The sequence below is a fragment of the Phascolarctos cinereus genome, unplaced genomic scaffold (assembly GCF_003287225.1).
Source record: "Phascolarctos cinereus isolate Bilbo 61053 unplaced genomic scaffold, phaCin_HiC Scaffold_726;HRSCAF=1367, whole genome shotgun sequence".
Classification (NCBI taxonomy): domain Eukaryota; kingdom Metazoa; phylum Chordata; class Mammalia; order Diprotodontia; family Phascolarctidae; genus Phascolarctos; species Phascolarctos cinereus.
The window spans coordinates 159,421,925-159,440,858 of NW_027556098.1; the positions used below are offsets into that span (position 1 = coordinate 159,421,925).

The window sequence follows — 18,934 nt, forward strand, 5'->3', positions numbered from 1 at the left end:
TTCTAATGCCATTCTTCTTCTTTTTTTTGGAGGGGGGGCTAGGCAATGGGGTTAAGTGGCTGGCCAGGGTCACACAGCTAGTAAATGTTATGTGTCTGAGGCCAGATTTGAACTCAGGTCCTCCTGAATCCAGGGCCGGTGCTGTATCTACTGCACCACCTAGCTGTCCCCTAATGCCATTCTTCTTGAGTTGCCAACCTCTCCCTCTGGGTTACCCTATTTGTAGGCAGCCCTCAATGAAATTTAATTCATAGGATTATATATTTTGAACTGAAATTGACTTTAGAAATAACCTAGTCTAACTTTTAAAATAAAAATTCCGCATGAAGAAAATGAAGATGAGGATCTGTGTCAATCTGCCAGTCAGCTGGCTTATGAATGGGGTCTTGTAGAGTTTGGGCCCCATCCTCCTCTAGCCAAGGGTGTCCTGCAACTACAGATTCTGCAAAATCCTTACAACTTCCCTTTAAGTCCCCTGGGTATGTTTAAACTCATTCTGAGAAATATGAACATAAATCACATGCTTTACCAAGACGGTTTCTATGCTTTATGAACAATGGGTACAGATGACTGGGAATCTTCAAAATTCATTCTTTAGATCCTCCTGCCCATTACAAAAATAGGCTATCTCTAAACAGATGAAGAAGGTAGAAGCTTGGTATGATTACTGCACTTGCCATAGACCAATAGAAGCAAGGAGTGGCTTCGTTTCAACAATGTAGTACAAAACTTAGAACCCCAACAATATTAAAAAACATTTTTTACATTGCACCTCACACACAAAGCATTTTCCTCATTACAACCCTGAGAAGCTAAGAAAACAAACGATTTCCTGATTTTACAGTTGGAGGAACCAGGGTTCAAGAGATTAAGAACTTGTCTACAACGCCACTTGGAGCCAGAATCACAGGCAAAAAATATTGAAGAACTATGTATACTCTTTGAGGGCCAAGACTATTGTTCCTGTTGTTTTTGCTTCATATCCCCACTGTGCCTAGCACAGTGATTTCATTAGTGACTTGATGAATGGTTATTGAATATTGGGATGTGGGATCCATTTCTAGTTTTTATTACCAGACATTTTATGACCTTGGACAAGTCATTAAACTTTCTAGACTGCATTTTCTTCATGTGTAATTTTTTTAAAAAGCTGGACTAGGTTATTTCTAAAGTCTGTTTCAGTTCAAAATATATGATCCTATGAATTTAATTTCACTGAAGGCTGCCTACAAATAGAGTAACCCAGAGGCAGAAAATGGAGACTCAAGATTTGGCATTAGGAAATCTATAGTCACAGGAAACAGACAGGACAACAGAACATTGAGCAAAATAGAGAGAAGTGGGACCAGAGAAGAATATATTGCATAAACCACACTCTAGTCCTTTTTGAGCAGTATCCTTCATTATGACTGAAAGTGCCCTAAGAAGTATTTTATAGATTACCAAACACTATATTATCATGATAATAATTCTTTCAGTTACTAATTTAAATTCAATTCTCTTTAAAATTGAAAAGAATTTAATACTTTGAATCGCTAATATTTTGAATCAGTCAATAAATATTTATTGCAACAAATATCTATTGCATGCCTATCATATACCAAGCATGGCACTAGGATCTCTGTGGGGATTCAAAGATCATGAAATCCTGTATTTTGAAGTGAAGGAGACCTCAGAGGATCTCATCTAATACCGCCACTTCATTTTATAGATAAGGACTGGAAGCCCAGAGAGGCTGAGTCAACTTCCCCAATGTCACAGACATTTTAAGTGGCAAAGCCAGAATTCTAACCTAGGTCCTTTGACTCCAAATCCAGTACTCTTTCCATCTGTAACCCTCCCTATAATCTTCTTTTATAAGCCATTTTCTAAAACAATAATAAGTTTAATTATTGGAGATCAGTTTTTACCAGGTCTATGATTTCATTGGTATGGGAAACTCCGCCAATGGAGATCAGCACTATTATAAATGTATGATCTTAAGAATTTCTGGTAAAGTGAAGTGAAGTGACTTATCTAGGATCACACAGCCAGTATGCATCACAGCAGAGGAGCTAATGACTTCTTCATGTGCATTATTAATAATTTCATTCTTCAAAAAATGGAAAAATGAAGAGGAAAAAACTATTGTTCATTTGGTTCTCACTGAGAAAAATTGATTATTTTATGTAAATGATGAGAACACTAGGTAGAAGTGACCACTCCCTCCTAGAGGCTGTGATAGAAGAGGAAATCCTACTGATAAGGTCTAGAGGTTTAGGGGTGCTGGAATCCCAAAATCACCACATGAAGGTCCTGTCCAAAAGAATTCAACCCATACTTTCTTTCAGCCAAAGACAAGTTTTATTAAATCTGAACATTTGTGAGCTGTTAGCTAGGTTCTTAGGGAATCTGAGCACCTTAATGGAGAGAAGATGGACTTTATATACAGAAAGACTGTGGGAGGGATCAAGGAGTGACTTGGGGGGCTGGGGGGGGGACTGTGAGGTAATAGAATGCTAGAGACCTGGACCATGTGGCCAAAGGAGAATGGAGCCTGGACAGGATTAAGGGTGGGATGTGGCCATAGGGAGGTAAGACAATGGAGGGCTAGGAACAGAGAAGTGGGAGATGGGGTGTAGGAAAGACCACTTGATGAGATTATACCTTCAGAGGCTTCCTTGATCAAGTAAGAGAATTCAAGGACAGTCCAAGGGTTTTCTAGGGCCTGTAGACAAATGGGACCCAAGTTCTTTTGGGGGTAAGGGGCAAAGATCTTGGCTTCTACATCCTGCTGGCAAGGGACATAGAGCAGTCCCTACCTCTCTGGGTCCCATTCAAGGGGTCAGACTTCAGGTCCAGTGGGCTAGAAAATTTTGGACTCAGTCAGAGGTTGGTTGCCTGAGCAATCATCTGGAAGTTGATGGCTAGGACCCTGGAGGAGACAAACCTGGCAAGGAGGTTAAGCAAACAAGGACCAAACAGTCACAACCTGCAGGGAATTAAAGAATATCAAAAATTGAGTCAATCAGGAGGGAGATGAGTTTTCAAGTGATCAGCTTATCCTGAGGGAGACAAGATGTTCTGTGGTGTCAAAACCAAGGTGAGCTGCTAATGGAAATCAAACATTTACTTGGAGAAAAAAAAAATTTTTTAGACAATTCCTTCCCCTTTGAGATTATCTTCCTTCTATTCTGTATATATCTTGTACAGTCTTTTTTTTTTCCCCATATTGTCTTATTGGAATATAAGCTTCTTGAGGGTAGGGGCTAGATTTTTTTTTTTGCCTTTCTTTGTATCCATAGTGCTTAACTGGACTACCCAGCATGGCATGCCCTCATCAAAGGAGGTGCTGCATTCTATGAGCAAGGCAAAATTGAAGTAGCCCAAAAAAAAACTGGAGATGCACAAATTTAGAGAATTCACCCCAAGTGTTCACCTGGAGTATTTGTGCCCAACCTGTGGTAGGGCATTCAGAGTTCTTTTTGGTCTGATCAGCCACAGTCAGACACACTGTGAATTGACTCTAACATAGTGATGTCATTTTGTTGCTCTTCAAGAATGAAGGACAAAAACCAACCAACCCCTGCTTATCACAGTACCTGGCACATTTTAACCACTTAATAAATGCTTGTTGAATGACTGACTGGTTTAATTTTGCAACAGCAATGACTATACATATGTGCCTTTACTAACACTAAGCTGACTCATACTATCATACTTTAAAAAGATAAAAATGAGATAAAGCTGGTTTCCCCACTTTTAGTTAATACTCTGTCTACTGAACACTGAATTTCAGGTTAAAAATACATTCCATTGTTTTCCTTTACTGCGCTATTATTTATATGGTTTTGAAAAATGGGTATTACTTCAAGAAAAAGTGTAAATCTTGTGACTCTTAAAGCATACACTTCAATGACTTAAGAGATATTGCAATAGCTGTTGGTATGGAGAAATAAAGCATTTCCAAGATTAATCATTCAAACTCACAATGAAATAAGATCCACTTCACAACAGGGCTAAGTTGAATGAAGTAAACACACACACACACACACACACACACACACACACACACACACAACTTTAAAACAAGAACAAGAACTCAAAAACAGCATTATAAAGCCTCAGAAAACAAGTAGAGACCTTCAGGGGGGCTTGGAAACTGATGGGGTTATAGACTTCTCAAAGGAGGAAGAACAGAGAGAAGACTAGTTTTTTTTTTAATAAGCAGCTAACCTTTGCTATTAATTGATTGATAGATTGATTATTAAAAAACTACAAGGTATTTACTATGTTCCAAGAACTATGCTAAGTACTGGGGACATAAAAATAAGGCAGTCCCTGCTCTGAATATTCTTATCATGGGATTCTACACATAAAAGAAAGTTTGGCAGCATGACAGAAAGGTTTAGATGGGTTTTATGGGTGTAGAGGTGGGATAGATGGCAAGGTCCAAATATTCTTATGACATGCCCTTAGGTCACATGATAGTGTAAGGATATGCTGGTGTGTATAGTGCAAGTATACGCAAGGATATGAAGATGGTAAAGCTTAGTAGTTTCCATCTCACCAAAACGAAGAGTGGATGACTCCATCTCATCTAAGATATGCGAACAATCAAGCAGCCCAGGTAGCTTCTAGGACAGTAGAAGAGATGAAGAAGGAAAATAATCAGGGAAAAGCATGCAATAAATGAGATAAAATGAAAAAAGATTAGAAAAAGGCACATTTTTACTTATGAAACTCACTTTTTCACTCAAGATTATACCAAGACTATTGTCAAAAGTTCATGTAAGCCTGTAAGAGCTGAGCATCTTTATCAAGTTGTAACATCCACCAAAAAAATTATTTGGAGGATTTATTTTTTAATTTCCAAGTGGAGCTGGATGTCTTATCCCCACTGAAAGAATGATGAATCTTGACAAATACATTGATATATTGAGAAGTAAATTACTCCAGAATTACAGAAATACTAAAATGAAAATGCAGTACTGCAACAAGACCTTGCATTATGCTACACATAATAAAAGGCTAAAAAAATTATGGACTGGGAGCTTGCTTGATTTATAACACATTGAAAATTTTTGGACTATAATCAAGGCTAGACTTAGAAAAATGAATTGTTCATCAAAGGTACATTTCATATCCAATGTGATAAAAGTATGTTTTCGTGATGGATAATTAAACAATATGTGGCAAAATATTGTAACCTCATTATCAAAATGTATAAAACAAAGGACTGCGGCAAAAGGGCATAGTAAATATTAAAATTTGTAAGGCTTACAAAAACCATATGTCAATAAATTGAATTATTTTATTTTGTCTCATTTAATTTGAGCATCACTGTAAATGGCTGGCTCATCAAATTTGCAGATGACAAAAAAAAAAACAGGAAAGAACTGACACACTAAATAACAGAGGTAGGCTCAGGGGTGTATACAGGCCAATTCCCACAGACTCTTGATTGCAGATTGTTAAGTTTTCAGTGTGAACATTTACACACCAGAAGTTGGCAAATAATACAAATCAGGGCATGATTATTTGTTTTGTTGATTACCTAGACTTAATAAAATGATGGCTAAAACAGTAATAAGACATCTTAAACTTAAGAGTGTGCCATGTGTACTTTTTTTTTTCAGAGAGCCAATTGTCAAAAAGGGGGCATCTAGGTGGTATAGTGGATAAAGCACTGGGCCTCAAGTCAGGAAAGACCTGAGTTCAAATCTAACTTCAGACACTTACTAGCTGAGAGACATCATGCATATCATTTAACCTGTTTGCCTCAGTTTACTCACCTGTAAAATGAGCTAGAGAAGGAAATGGCAAACCACTCTAGTATCTTTGCCAAGAAAACCCCAAATGGAGTCATGAAGAGGCAGAAATAACTGAAAATGACTGAACAACCTGAAAAAATTGTCAGACAATTTACCAACATATACCTGGCATGATCCAAAAAGATCTTAACAGCCTAGAGCATGAGCTGAATCAAATAAGATGAAATTCAACAGGGATAAATATTAAGTCTTACACTTGAACATTAAAAAAAAATTACCAAATACAAAATGTGGTAGGTACGGTGAGATGGCAGCTCTGAAAAAAAAAAGTCTGCAGGCTCTAATGCACTGAAAACAGTATGAGTCAGCAGTGTGAAATAGCCACCCAACGAGCTAATACCAACTTAGGGTTCATAGAAAAAGGTGCATCTTTCAGCAATAGTGAAGTGATACTCTAGTTTACCCTAGTCAGACTCATCTACAGAATTTCTTTCAGTTCTTCACACCACTTCTTCAAAAGGATTTTGACAAACCTGAGAATAGACAGAGGAGAACAACCAAGATGGTTAAAAAAAAAAAACTTACATGTTCTAGGGATTTAAATCTTGCAAGTCCCACATGATCTCGCCTTAACCCCATTGCTTTGGCCACAAAAAAAAAAAACAGAATATGCTCCAAATACTCTTTCCTCTTTTTCACTTAATGAATTCCTACTTGTTTTTGAAACCCTAATTCCAATGCTACTTCTTCCTTGATCACCCAATTGATTCTAACGTTGCCTCTAAAACAATGCACACTCTATAACTCTGATGCATTTGTGTAATATTAAATATTGTATATATTAGTATTTTATCTCTTTACCAGACTATAAGCTCCTTCAGGGAAGAAACTGTCTGATCTAAATCTTTTGTCTACCTCAGAGATTGCCATGATGTTGTTGTTCAGTTATCTCAGTCGTGTCTGACTCTTCGTGACCCCGTTTGAGATTTTCTTAGCAAAGATATTAGAGTGGTTTGTCATTTCCTTTCCCAAATGATTTTACAGATGAGGAAAGTGAATAAACAGGATTAAGTGACTTGCCCAGGGTCACTCAGCTAGTAAGATGAGCCTTCCTGACTTCAGACCCAGCACTCTCCGCTTTGTCACCTACCTGCCCAAAGTAGATGCTTAGTAAATTCTTGCTGTGATATAGTAGACAATGATGACTGAAAAGAATTCTAGACTTGGAGTCAAAAGAGAACTATGTTTAAATCTTGCCTTTGACACTTGCTAGTTAGGTAATGGGGGAGGTGGAGAGGGTGGAGCTATTTAACCTTGCTAAATCTGTTTTCTCATTTGTAAAATGGAGAAAAAATAATGCCTACATTTTTAAGAGGATTAAATGAGATAATGTATGAAAGTTGTCCTCTACCTCTTTTAATTCTAATGTCTTCCTTCTGATATCTTAATTATTTTAAAAAATTTATCCTATACAAAAAATATTTATAGCTGCTCTTTTTGTGGTGGCAAAGAATTGGAAATTGAGAGAATGCCCATCAATTGGTGAATGGCTGAACAAGTTGTGGTATATGAATGTAATGGAATACTATTGTGCTATAAGAAATGATGAGCAGGCAGACTTCAGAAAAACCTGGAAAAACTTGTATGGATTGATGCTGAGTGAAGTGAGAAGAACCAGGAGAACATTGTACACAGTAACAGCCACGTTGTTTGATGACTAATTTTGATAGACAGCCCTTCTCAGCAATGCAAGGATCTAAGACATCTCCAAAGGTCTCATGATGGAAAATGTTATTCACATCCAAAGAAAAAACTATGGAGTTTGAATGCAGATTGAAGCATAGTATTTGCTACTTTTTTTTCTTTTCTTGTGTTGTGCTTTCTCCTTCTGATGGTTTCTCCTACTGGTTCTAATTCCTATTTACAACATCACTAATGTGAAAATATGTTTAATAGGAATGTGTATGTAGAACCTATACCAGATTATGTACTGTCTTGGGGAGGGAGGCAGGGAGAAAGGAGGAGAAAAAATTTAAAACTCAAAAGCTTGTGGAAGCGATTGTTGATAAATCAAAATAGATTAATAAAAAAAAATCCTGTATGTAGCTTGCTTTAACTATATTTGTTTTCATGTTGTTTCCCTTATCATATTGTAAGCTCCTTGAAGGCAAAGATGGCCCCTTTTCGAATCACCAGCACTTAGATCAGTGCCTGGCTTATTATAGGCCCTGAATAAATGTTGGTTTATTGATGAGAAATGTTTCATAAACCAGAAAGTACTCATAAATATTAGCTATATGGAAATGAACATCAGGAAAATTAAGTATTTTATATTTTGATTGGCCTAGGTTGAAATGGTGTTTTAATAGCCACTTGTTTTCATGTTCTTTAACCAGGGTCAATTGTTAGTAGATTTGAACTTAGGTCTTTCTGATTCCAGGCCCATTGCTCTACTGCTACATGTAGCTGCCTCAGGAAACAGTATTAGAAAAATTTCAGCGAGGTAAAAAATAAAAGTTATCAACAAAATATATTTTTAAAATATCTAAGGCCACTCAAGTTTAAAAAAAAAAAGACTTAGATGTTCTAGGGATTTAAATCTTGCAAGTCCCACATGATCTCACCTTAACCCCATTGCTTTGGCCACAAAAAAGAAAAAACAGAATATGCTCCAAATACTCTTTCCTCTTTTTCACTTAATGAATTCCTACTTGTTTTTGAAACCCTAATTCCAATGCTACTTCTCCCTTGATTACCCAATTGATTCTAACCTGGAGTCAGGAGGACCTGAATTCAAATCCTGCCTCAGACACATAACTCTCACTAACTGTGTGACCCTGGGAAAGTCACTTAACTCCAATGGCCTCACAAAAATAAATTAATTAATTAATAAGTAAATATGTAACTAAACAAACAAATAAATTAATAGATAGGTAAACAAATAAACAAACAAATAGATAGATAGATAGATAGATAAAATAGCTTGCATTTCGTGTGTTTATTTTGAAAACAATGTAATCACTACAACTTTAACTCTGTTACACAACAGATGAAACATGTACATGTTTCAAATTTTTCTTCTCTTCTCTTCTTTCCTTATGCTTCTACCACACCCTTAGTTTTATTCAATGCCCCTCAATTGTACCCAAGGCTACTACCACCCCCCTGCATCATTCCAGTGCCCCAATGCAGTATTGCCCACTTAGAATTAGTCTCCAGTTCACCAAAATCTGTGTACTTATCTGTCACCTGAGGAGTCCATGCACATCTGAATTACATCAACCTTAGTTTCCTGTCTGACCCTATTCTTCACAAAATGTGACTCTCCTTCAAGGAATCGATGTTATTTGCCAAATAGCCATGGCCATTAAAAATTCCATTCATGCCTTTCAGAGCCTCCTATCAGCAAGCTGCCATGCCTTAATTAGAGTTCGGTGCCATTCTAGCTAGACTGGTTCCTTCCACATTTACTTAGGAAATGCTGCCAAAGGATACCAACTCACGGACTAAGTTCATAACCTTCAGCTAAATAACACTCTGAATATGCCCTGCTACTTTCTTCTTGAGAAGAAATGATTCGTTAGGTAGAGGATGAAGGCGTATTTTCTCTTACAGTGATGCTGACATGTGTTTTAAAAAATTTTTTAAATAGTAGTTCACTCCATAATAGCAATGGCTCCATAAAACAGAAAAGATTTAGTAATACTGAGCAACAATCCATGAGAAATTGGTTATTATCAACAGTTAGTGCCTAGTTTGATGGTTAATGGTCTGAGAAGAAACCAAGGGTGGTTAATAATCCCACAAACTGATCATAATCAAATCATTACCATGTTAATTATGGAATTAGGGAGATTGTAACCATGAAAATAAGACTAAATATAAAATCACTGCTAGTCATTCACCATTTTTATTGCAAAGTGTGTCTTTACAAAGCCAGTTTGGCTCAGAAAAGATGATGTGTTCTTCCACGGGGATAATATTTTTCCCAATATAAAGGCAAGTATGATAAAAAAAAATGGTGGAGAAAGTACAAAGGATTCTAGATTTAGAATTGGAAGGGCATTTAGAAGACCCCTAGTCCAATCCCTTATTTGATAGACTTGGTAACTGAGACCCACCCAGAGAAGTTACTTGACTTTTCCAAGGTTACATACACAGTGGATAAGCAAAATTAGACCTCATGACCTCTAATTCAGGATGTCCAATCCTGTTGCTAAGAACAAGGAAGGCTCTGCCTTATCTCAAGCCAATTTAGAGAGAACTTTGTGGCAACCAAAGTTCCACCCAACTTGAGGTATACTACACTCCACTAAGATTTGACTACATATATATTATTTCATTATGTTTTCTCTCATTAATGGTGTAGAGAAAAGGATGCTGAATTTGGAGTCACAATATCCTAGGTTTGATTCCAAATCTTCTCATTTGCTACCTGTGCAAACTTGGGCACGTTACTTAATCTCTCTCAGCCTTAGTTTCCTCACCTTTAAAAGTGGGTGAGGGAGTTAAACTAGATTATTTGTAATATGCCTTCCAGCTCAAAATCTGTAATTTCGTTATTCAAAAAATATTTTTGAGCAACCTATATTGCGGTAGGTACGGGCAAAAGACAAGAAAACAATCATAGTATTTAAAATAGCTGATATTTATAGAGCATTGTAAGGTCTGCAAAGCAATGCATTAGGTCATCTGATTCTCACAACAAACCTGTTAGGCAGGTGCTATTATTATCATCCTCATTTTTTCCCCCAGACCTATGATTTCATCACTCCAGGTAGCATCTGTAATTTAGTCTTAGAGAATTGCCTGGGGCACTAAGACATTAAATACCTTGCTCATGGTAATAATGCCAAGTGTCTAAGGTGGATCTCGAACCAGGGTCTTCCTGAGTCCAAGCCCGGATTTCTATTTACTATGCCACAATAACCAGAAAAACTGGAAAAGATACCTCAGAGTTCATTAAGTTCAGAATCCCTTCCATTAAGGAGCACCAGCACAGTACCTGGCACATAGTAAGCATTTAATAAAAGTGTTTTGCTGTTGCTGATTATGTGGGGAAATACTAGATTTCCATCTCAGCTCCCGCCACCTTGGAAATGCCAGACAGAGCTGATTAAGCTGCCGAACACTTTCCACTCTGCAGTGTTTATGCAAACAACCTCCTGTTTGCTAACAAGGCACTGGCGTTATCTGTTGCCATAATAACTCTGCCCCTGAAACACTGTCTCATTGGATTTCATTTGACTTGCAGACCTTTCCAGTCACTTTTCCATTTTTTTTTCTTTTTAGTATAAAGCATGTTCACAGAGGAAAGACCCAAACTGAAGATGAGCTTTTCTCACTGCAGCTGGTAGAGGTCAAGGCCCCACATAAACAAAGAAAATACCCATTAACTGACCTGGCCTCATGAGCCTCTGTGTGTGTGTGTGTGTGTGTGTGTGTGTGTGTGTGTGTGTGTGTGTAGGTGGAGTTGGCAACTGAGTTTGTGTTCTGATCTCAAAGGTGCTGAGAGGACCTCTTTATTCCACATATTTCTTCCACTGATACTATATGTCTGGCAGAGATGAGTCTAGGATTAGACAAGGAAAACAGAAACTTGGTCTCTTCAATCCCTTTGGGTACTATGTTCAGGAAACCCAAGAAGGAATGCTTTTATTATTTTTTCTTTAAAGCTAGAAAATTCAGATCTCAAAGGCACAGTATGTATTTGTTTTGTTTATCAGGTGGTATGATGTAATGCAGTGAAGCCTTTTGTGACCAGCAATTCAATTCAATTCAGCAAATGGGAGTCAAGTGCCTACTATGTGCAAGACACTGTGAGCAGGAACAAGGGGGGGGGGAGATTTTCAAAAACTAAGGGGTAAAATCGTCGAATCTTGCCTAAAGCAGAAGATGCCAGTTCTGGTAAGACTGATTAGATTATAGGATCTAATAGTCACTGAAAGAGATCTTGGAGGTCATCTCATCCAATCCCCTCCTTTTACAGACAAGGAAACTGAGGCTCAAGAAAGTGAAGAGACTTGTTATTTTTTAGGCAATTGGGGTTAAATGACTTGCCCAGGGTCACACAGCTAGTAATTGTCAAGTGTTTGGTCTGAAGCTGGATTTGAACTCAGGTCCTCCTGACTTCAGGGCTGGTGCTCTATCCACTCTGCCATCTAGCTGCCACCAACTTGTTATTTCAATATCCACCAAAGCTCTTACCTACAGCCCCTTCTCTCAATTCCCACAGCCACCACCTTAGTTCAGGACCTTTCTACCTCCACCTGTTGATTGACTGACTAACTGATTGATTCCTCAAGGTCACACAACTCATAAGCAATAGAGCTAGGATTTTGAACCCCAATCCTCTGACTGCAAACTGAGGATCCTGTCCACTGAAGAACACTGCTGCTAGAAGATTGTTATCTCTCCCTCCACAATACAGAAAAAGAAGGAGGAGTAGGAGGAGGAGAAGAGGAAGAAGAAGAAGAAGAAGAAGAAGAAGAAGAAGAAGAAGAAGAAGAAGAAGAAGAAGAAGAAGAAGAAGAAGGAGAAGAAGAAGAAGAAGAAGAAGAAGGAGAAGAAGAAGAAGAAGAAGAAGAAGAAGAAGAAGAAGAAGAAGAAGAAGAAGAAGAAGAAGAAGAATGCAGAAAAGAGAAGGGAGAAAGGGTGGTTGAAGACAAACCACTTCTGACTCCATAGTTTTACAGAAAGGGATTCTCTGTTCTCTTACTTTCTGGATGATCAAAATGAAACCAAATAAATTCAAGCCATGATGGGGAGAAAGGAAGGAAGGGAAATCAGACTTCAATTGAACAGATATTTATTAAGCATCTACTGGTGCAGCTTGGATAAACCTTGCCCTGTCTACCACAGAGTGGAGGGACAGATAGACAGAAATGGCTATGTCACTGATGAAAACCATTAATGTACCCTTCCCACACACACACACACACACACATTTTTCATGCACTCTAACAAACCTTGTGCCTATCCTTGTCTTTTCACGAATGTTGTAGTCAAAATATGCTTGGAGTCTATTGACTCATTTGAAGAAAATAAGCTCTATTTACCCTCATCAGTACACAACAATCCTGGCTTTTAATTATTGATGCTGTTACTGCTGTTGCCACCACCACCTCCATTGGGACGTAGAATGGAGTTCTGGACTGGGCTAGGATTGCCTGAAATTACCCTGTGTGAGGCTGCTTTGCTTCTCAGGAGGAAGAATGGACATCGAGAAATAAGCTGGCAAAGCTTCCTGGCCAGGCACATGTATCCTAGCATCCTCTTTGTATGTACTATCTGAGATTCATATATTACTTTAAAAAAAAACTGTAGTTAGATTTAATTACTATGTGACAGTATTTCTATTCATTGAGATATGGCACTGGAATAATTTAGCTATTTTGTGCTACGTGCTGGAGAAATATATGCAGCATGGACCCAGCTCTCAAAATCTAAAGGGGAAAGATATATGGTGAAATAACAATGGAAACAAGGGAAAGTGAAATAAATACAAAAAGAGGTCCAAGAAAAGTGCTTAGAGACATTTGAATAAGGAAAGATTATGTTCACCTGAAGGGTATGAAAGGCTGGTGAGAAAAGATTTCATGTAAGCAGTAACAATTGAATTGGGCCTAGAGAAAGGGAGGATTTCAGGACATAAGAGGAGGTAAGGAGTTCTTTCCAGGAATGGGAAATGTGAGAGCAATGTCACAGAGAGAGGTACACAAAGGAAGGTGAGTAGGAGATCAGGCAATTGGATCAAGAGATGGAACAAATTAGATGTTAACTAGGATCAGGAATTTATACTTTATTCAGGAGGCAACGGGGAACCACTTAAGATTTTTTAAAGCAACTGTGACATGATCTTACCAAGGTTGTAAGGAGCATCTGCTAGAAGAATGCTTTGAGTAGGCTGATAGCCCAAAGATGAGAAATAGATTATTACTATAATTTAAATAAGAAGAGATAAGGGCTTGAATCAGGGTGGTTTCTATAAAGTTGAGGGAGGAGACAGATTGCCACTGAGGTAGGTCTTTGAGGAGATAGAACAGTTAGTACCTAATATATAATTAGATATGTAGGGGAGACTGGAGCCTGAATGGCTAGCAGGATGATGGAACTGCCAACCAATAAGCCTATATTAATTATTTACTACATGCCTGGAATTGTGTCAAGGGCTTGAATTACAAAGACAAATGTGAAAGTATCTTACCTCTCAAGTAGCTTACATTTGAATGGAAGAGAAATCAGATATGCATGTAAGCATGTACAAGAAACATATTGTACTAAACAAAGTAACCTTGGATGAGAAGGTATTAGTGAAATGGGAGCCATCTCCAGTCTTTCTGACCCACTTAGCCACTGGACCCAGATGGCTCTGGAGGAGAAAGTGAAGCTGGTGACTTTGCACAGCCTTTTCTCACTTAAATCCAATTCACTTTCAGGTCATGGCATCGTCTTCCTGATGTCCTGGTCCTCTTCAAGAATGAAGGACAAACAACAACTAGTGAAATACCTACATGAAGGATGGGGCAGAGTTGGCAAAGAAGAGGATAAGAGATATCTGGTCTCTTCATTCTCTTTAGGTTTTTCTGTCTTCCAGATTCGAGAGAAGGTAGATAATGCCAGTCCCATTTTAGGTTGTTGAAAGGAAGAAAAGACTCTGAGTAGAAGCTGAAATGAGAGGAGCCATCAGTCTCCATCATGTTATTCTCAGCTTGCTACACTAAAGATTTTGGGGAATTTCTCCTTTTGGGTGACATCTAGGACTCTCTTGGTTAAGTTGAGTTACTTCTTCCCAATGGCAGAGCTCCTTCACTTTGTATTTTCTAATATGTATTACTCTTTGTATATTTCCTCTGATTTTTCTTTTGCTATTAATTTGGATAAATGGATTTCTTTGCTATTTGCCACATGTATTCATTGTAGAACTGGCATTTAGGGGAAATAGGTCAAACTTTGGTTATAAAGCTTGGGACCATACTTTCCCCACAAAGTAAGAGTAAGTGAGACTATCTCTCACATGGAATGAAAGCTGTTTCAATCTGCGGCTTGAAGGAAGGAAGAGTATATCTCTAAAGTATACTTCCCCCACCTTCTCCAAGTGCTCCAACCTACTCCAAGAGCAGGTAGCCATTCTGCTTTTCTCAGAAAGGAATGCCAGACTAGAATTACATCTATCTTCTCTCTTCAATATATTTAGGCTAGGGGATTTAGTTTTCAGGTTCAAGCTTAAGTCCTGATTTCTATTTCTTAATGGGAAGAGGAGGGTCCCAAATTTTATGTCCAAGCCTTGACCCACCAAATGGCAATTCCACACAATAAACACAACTGACAAATAGCAGAGCATAGTAGAGGTACTACCTCTTTCATGAAATACTCTCATATAAAAGTGATCTGGGCCTCATCAAAAGTTTTGTTATACTTCGTCTGGATCTCTCCTTTGCCCTTTTTCACATTGTACTATGATTTTTTATTTGTACATAATCAGGACTCCCCATTCCATACCCATTAGAACATAAGTACCTTGAGAGAAAAAGCTTGATCATTTCCTTTCTAATAATTTAAATTACATTTTATCTTCTTTCTTTTCTTTTGATTAACAAAAATCTATTTTTCCCATGCACTCCATTCAAAAACAAAAATAAAATCCTTGCGATAAATATGCATAGTCAAGCAAAATAAATTCATATATTGGCCATATTCAAAAAATGTGTCCCATTCTATATTCTGAGGCCATGACTTCTCTGTTCAAAGGAGGGTAGCAGACTTCATCATGGTTAGTCATTGTATTGGTCAGAGTCTAAGTCTTTCGAAGTGTATATCTTTACTATGTTATTGTTACCACACACATTGTTCTCCTGGTTCTGCTCATATCCCTCTGCATTAGTGTATTTAAGTCTTCCTAGGTTGCTCTGAAACCTCCATCATTTCTTACAGGACAATACTACTTCATTAGATTCATTCATCAATGTTCAGCTGTGCCCTAATTGATGTTTTGAAATTCTTTACCACTACAAAAGGAGAAGCTATAATTTTTTTTTTACAGGAGTCCTTTTCCTCGTTCTTTAGTCCTACTAGAAGTATCATTGAGTTAAAGGCTCTTCACCATTTAGTAACTTTTTGGACATGGTTCCAAACTGCTTTTTGGAATGGCTATACTAATACATAGCTCCACCAACAATGTATTAATGCATCTGTTTTCCTATAGCTATAGCACTTGCAATTTGCCATTTTTGTCAGCTTTGCCAATTTGATGGGTATGAGGTTTCTAGCCCATTATAGATTACATCTTAGGGTTACATTAATTTACATTTCACTAAGTATTAGTGATTTGGAGCATTTTTTCATATGGTTTACTGATAGCATTAATGTCTTCCTTAGAAAACCATCTGTTCATACCCTTTGACCATTTATCAAATGGAAAATAACTTTTGTTCTTATAAATTTGAATTAGGTCTTAGATTTAAGAAATGCAAGAAAATTAAATTTCATTGATACATTTTATTTTTACACTACTTACATTTTCAAATATGTCTTGCCTCTTCCCTCTTAGAGTGCTATCTTTTATAGCAAAGATTTTAAAAAAAGAAAATAATGAAAGCTCCAATTTATATAGCACTTACTATGTGCCAGGCACTGAGTTAAGCTCTTTACAATTATTTTGTCATTTACACACAGCTCTGGAAGGTGAGTGATATTATTAACCTCATTTTACAGATAGGAAAACTAAGGAAATCAAAGGTTAAATGACTTGCCAAGGGTCAAACAGCTAGTAAGTGTTTGAGGCCAAATTTGAACTCGAGACTTCCTGACTCCAGGTCCAAATCCTGACTTCTCTGTCTACTGTTCCACATAGCTACCCCTAGGGGAAAGAAAGAAAGAAACAAAGAAACAAAGAAACAAAGAAAGAAAGAAAGGAAGGAAGGAAGGAAGGAAGGAAGGAAGGAAGGAAGGAAGGAAGGAAGGAAGGAAGGAAGGAAGAGATTTCTGAACATGCAACAACCAAAAATTAATTCAAATCAAATGCATAATGAATCCAAGGTATTTCTGGCAGAGCTTGCCCATGTTGCATCACACAACTTCACTGTAGCCTTGGTTCTGGCCACACAATGTCAAGGAATGCTGCCTAAACATGATAAGGGGTCCCGAGTGGAACAAGTTTAAGAAGCCCCGATTTTAGACCATCCTTGATTCCACTAAGCTAAGCTCTCCTAGATACCTGTACTAGTAGTTACTCTGCTGGTTAAAGGTCAGCAACAAGAGAGAGGAGCTTCAAACCCTAGGATCCTGGCTCTTTTCAATATCCAGTCATCCAGAAAGCTGTCAATATCAAGGGTCTGGGTCCCTTGGCTCAATCACATTTCAGGGATAATTTCAATACCTTTAAGTAAAAATTAGCCCAACTCACATGGGAAGGGGCCTTAGGATATTGTTCCCATCACAACACCCATATTCCCCCAAAAAAGGGAAGGAATGGACTTCATGTATCTTCACTGTAATTTCACAGCAGTTAGTTTCAATTATTTTGTTGTGGGTCTTTGAGTTTATATTGATCTAGTCACAATGTATATTGTTTTCCTGAACCAGGAAAGGCTCTTCTTCATTTTACATTATCTCATATGAGTTTTTCAATGCTTCTCCTTATCTATCATATCCATTGTTTCTTAGGGTCATAGTAGTTTGATCTTTATATCGTTAGCACCTAGTAGAGCACTTGCATGCAACAGCACTTAATAAAGGTTTGTTTAATTGGACTGAATGGAATACCAACATGCTGTTGTTGTTCAGTTGTTTTAGTCATGTCTGACTTTTGACCCCATTTGGGGTTTTCTTGGTAAAGATACTGGAGTTTGTCATTTCCTTCTCCAGCTCATTTTACAGAAGAGGAAACTGAGGCAAACAGGGTTAAGTGATTTGCTCAGGGTCACATACAGCTAGTAAGTATCTGAGGCCGGATTTGAACTCAGGTCTTCCTGACTCCAGGCCCAGTGCTTCATTTACTGTACTGGAAAGTATATTTTGATTTTCTAGCTTTGTTCTAATTTTTTGTTCTAATCCTCTACTCCAACTACTAATCTTTCTGGCTTCCTTTACATCCCAGCTAAAACTCAATCTTCTACAGGAAGCTTTCCCTAACCCCTCTTAATTCCAGTGCTTTCCCTCTATTAAGTATTTCCTATTTATCCTATACATAGCTTGCTTTATAAATAGTTGTTTGCATATTATCTTCTCCATTAGATCATAAGGGCAGAAATGGTTTTTTGCCTCTTTTTGTATCCCCAGAATTTAGCACAGTGCCTGGCCCATAGTAGTTGCTTAATAAATGTTTATTGATTGATTGCTTGATTCAGGATTTAGAAAATATATAGATTCACTTTTGCCTCAAAGTAATTCTCTAAGTATTTTGTTGGTGGGGGAAAACAAACTTTGGTTTGTTTAGTATTTCATAAAAACCTAATATTCAGACATAATTCTATTATTCTGTTCAGGGTGTGCCAAATTAGTGCAGTGTGTTCCCATTTTGAGCTCATTGATTTATTTCAGTTCAAGCATAAAACAGCCCGCATTCAAGCCCTCTTCAAAGGCAAGGAGTGCATCAGGCTACTAGTGCCACTAGGTTGAGCCGCCTCCGGCCCATGCCCAGCCTCTCTGTTACTCTCTTCCCTCCTCAGTCCATCTGCTGACTTTCCTCCCCTTACGTGCTCCCTGTCAGTTTCCTGAATTAAAGATCACATTCAGAAGATCACTCAAAAAGGGAAAGAAGCAAAGAAGGTTGCCCAGAACAGCAAGCTGCATAAGGTTTCGGCACAAATGCTTAAAAGCAACTGAGAGAAACAGAAATGAGAGGAAACTACAGACAGCTTTGAATTCCCCATGTGCACCAAGAAAACAAAGAAATAGGGAAGAGCATCAACAGCAGGGGTCTCTACATTACCTCCAAGTCCCAGAAAACCAACATGAAAACTATCAGAGTCTTATAGGATGGTTTAAATAATAATCCAAAAGTTAAAAATATTAAAAGCAAACCATATATCACACAAGCCATCACAACTCTAAAAGCAAAAATTGATGCTTCTGGAATTTTTTTAATAAAGATTTTTAGATTCATACCAGAAATAGAATTCTGGGTTCACCCTCCATCCTTATTTCAATTAGGGATGATCATTCTTATGTGTAGTGTAGGC

The 18,934-nt window shown here is 37.8% G+C and overlaps 1 pseudogene; it reads right to left on the reverse strand.

Moving 5' to 3' along the window:
* Positions 1-18,316: 18,316 nt before the first annotated feature.
* The window catches only part of LOC110223792 (uncharacterized), a 55,054-nt pseudogene continuing 54,436 nt past the window's right edge, over positions 18,317-18,934 (reverse strand).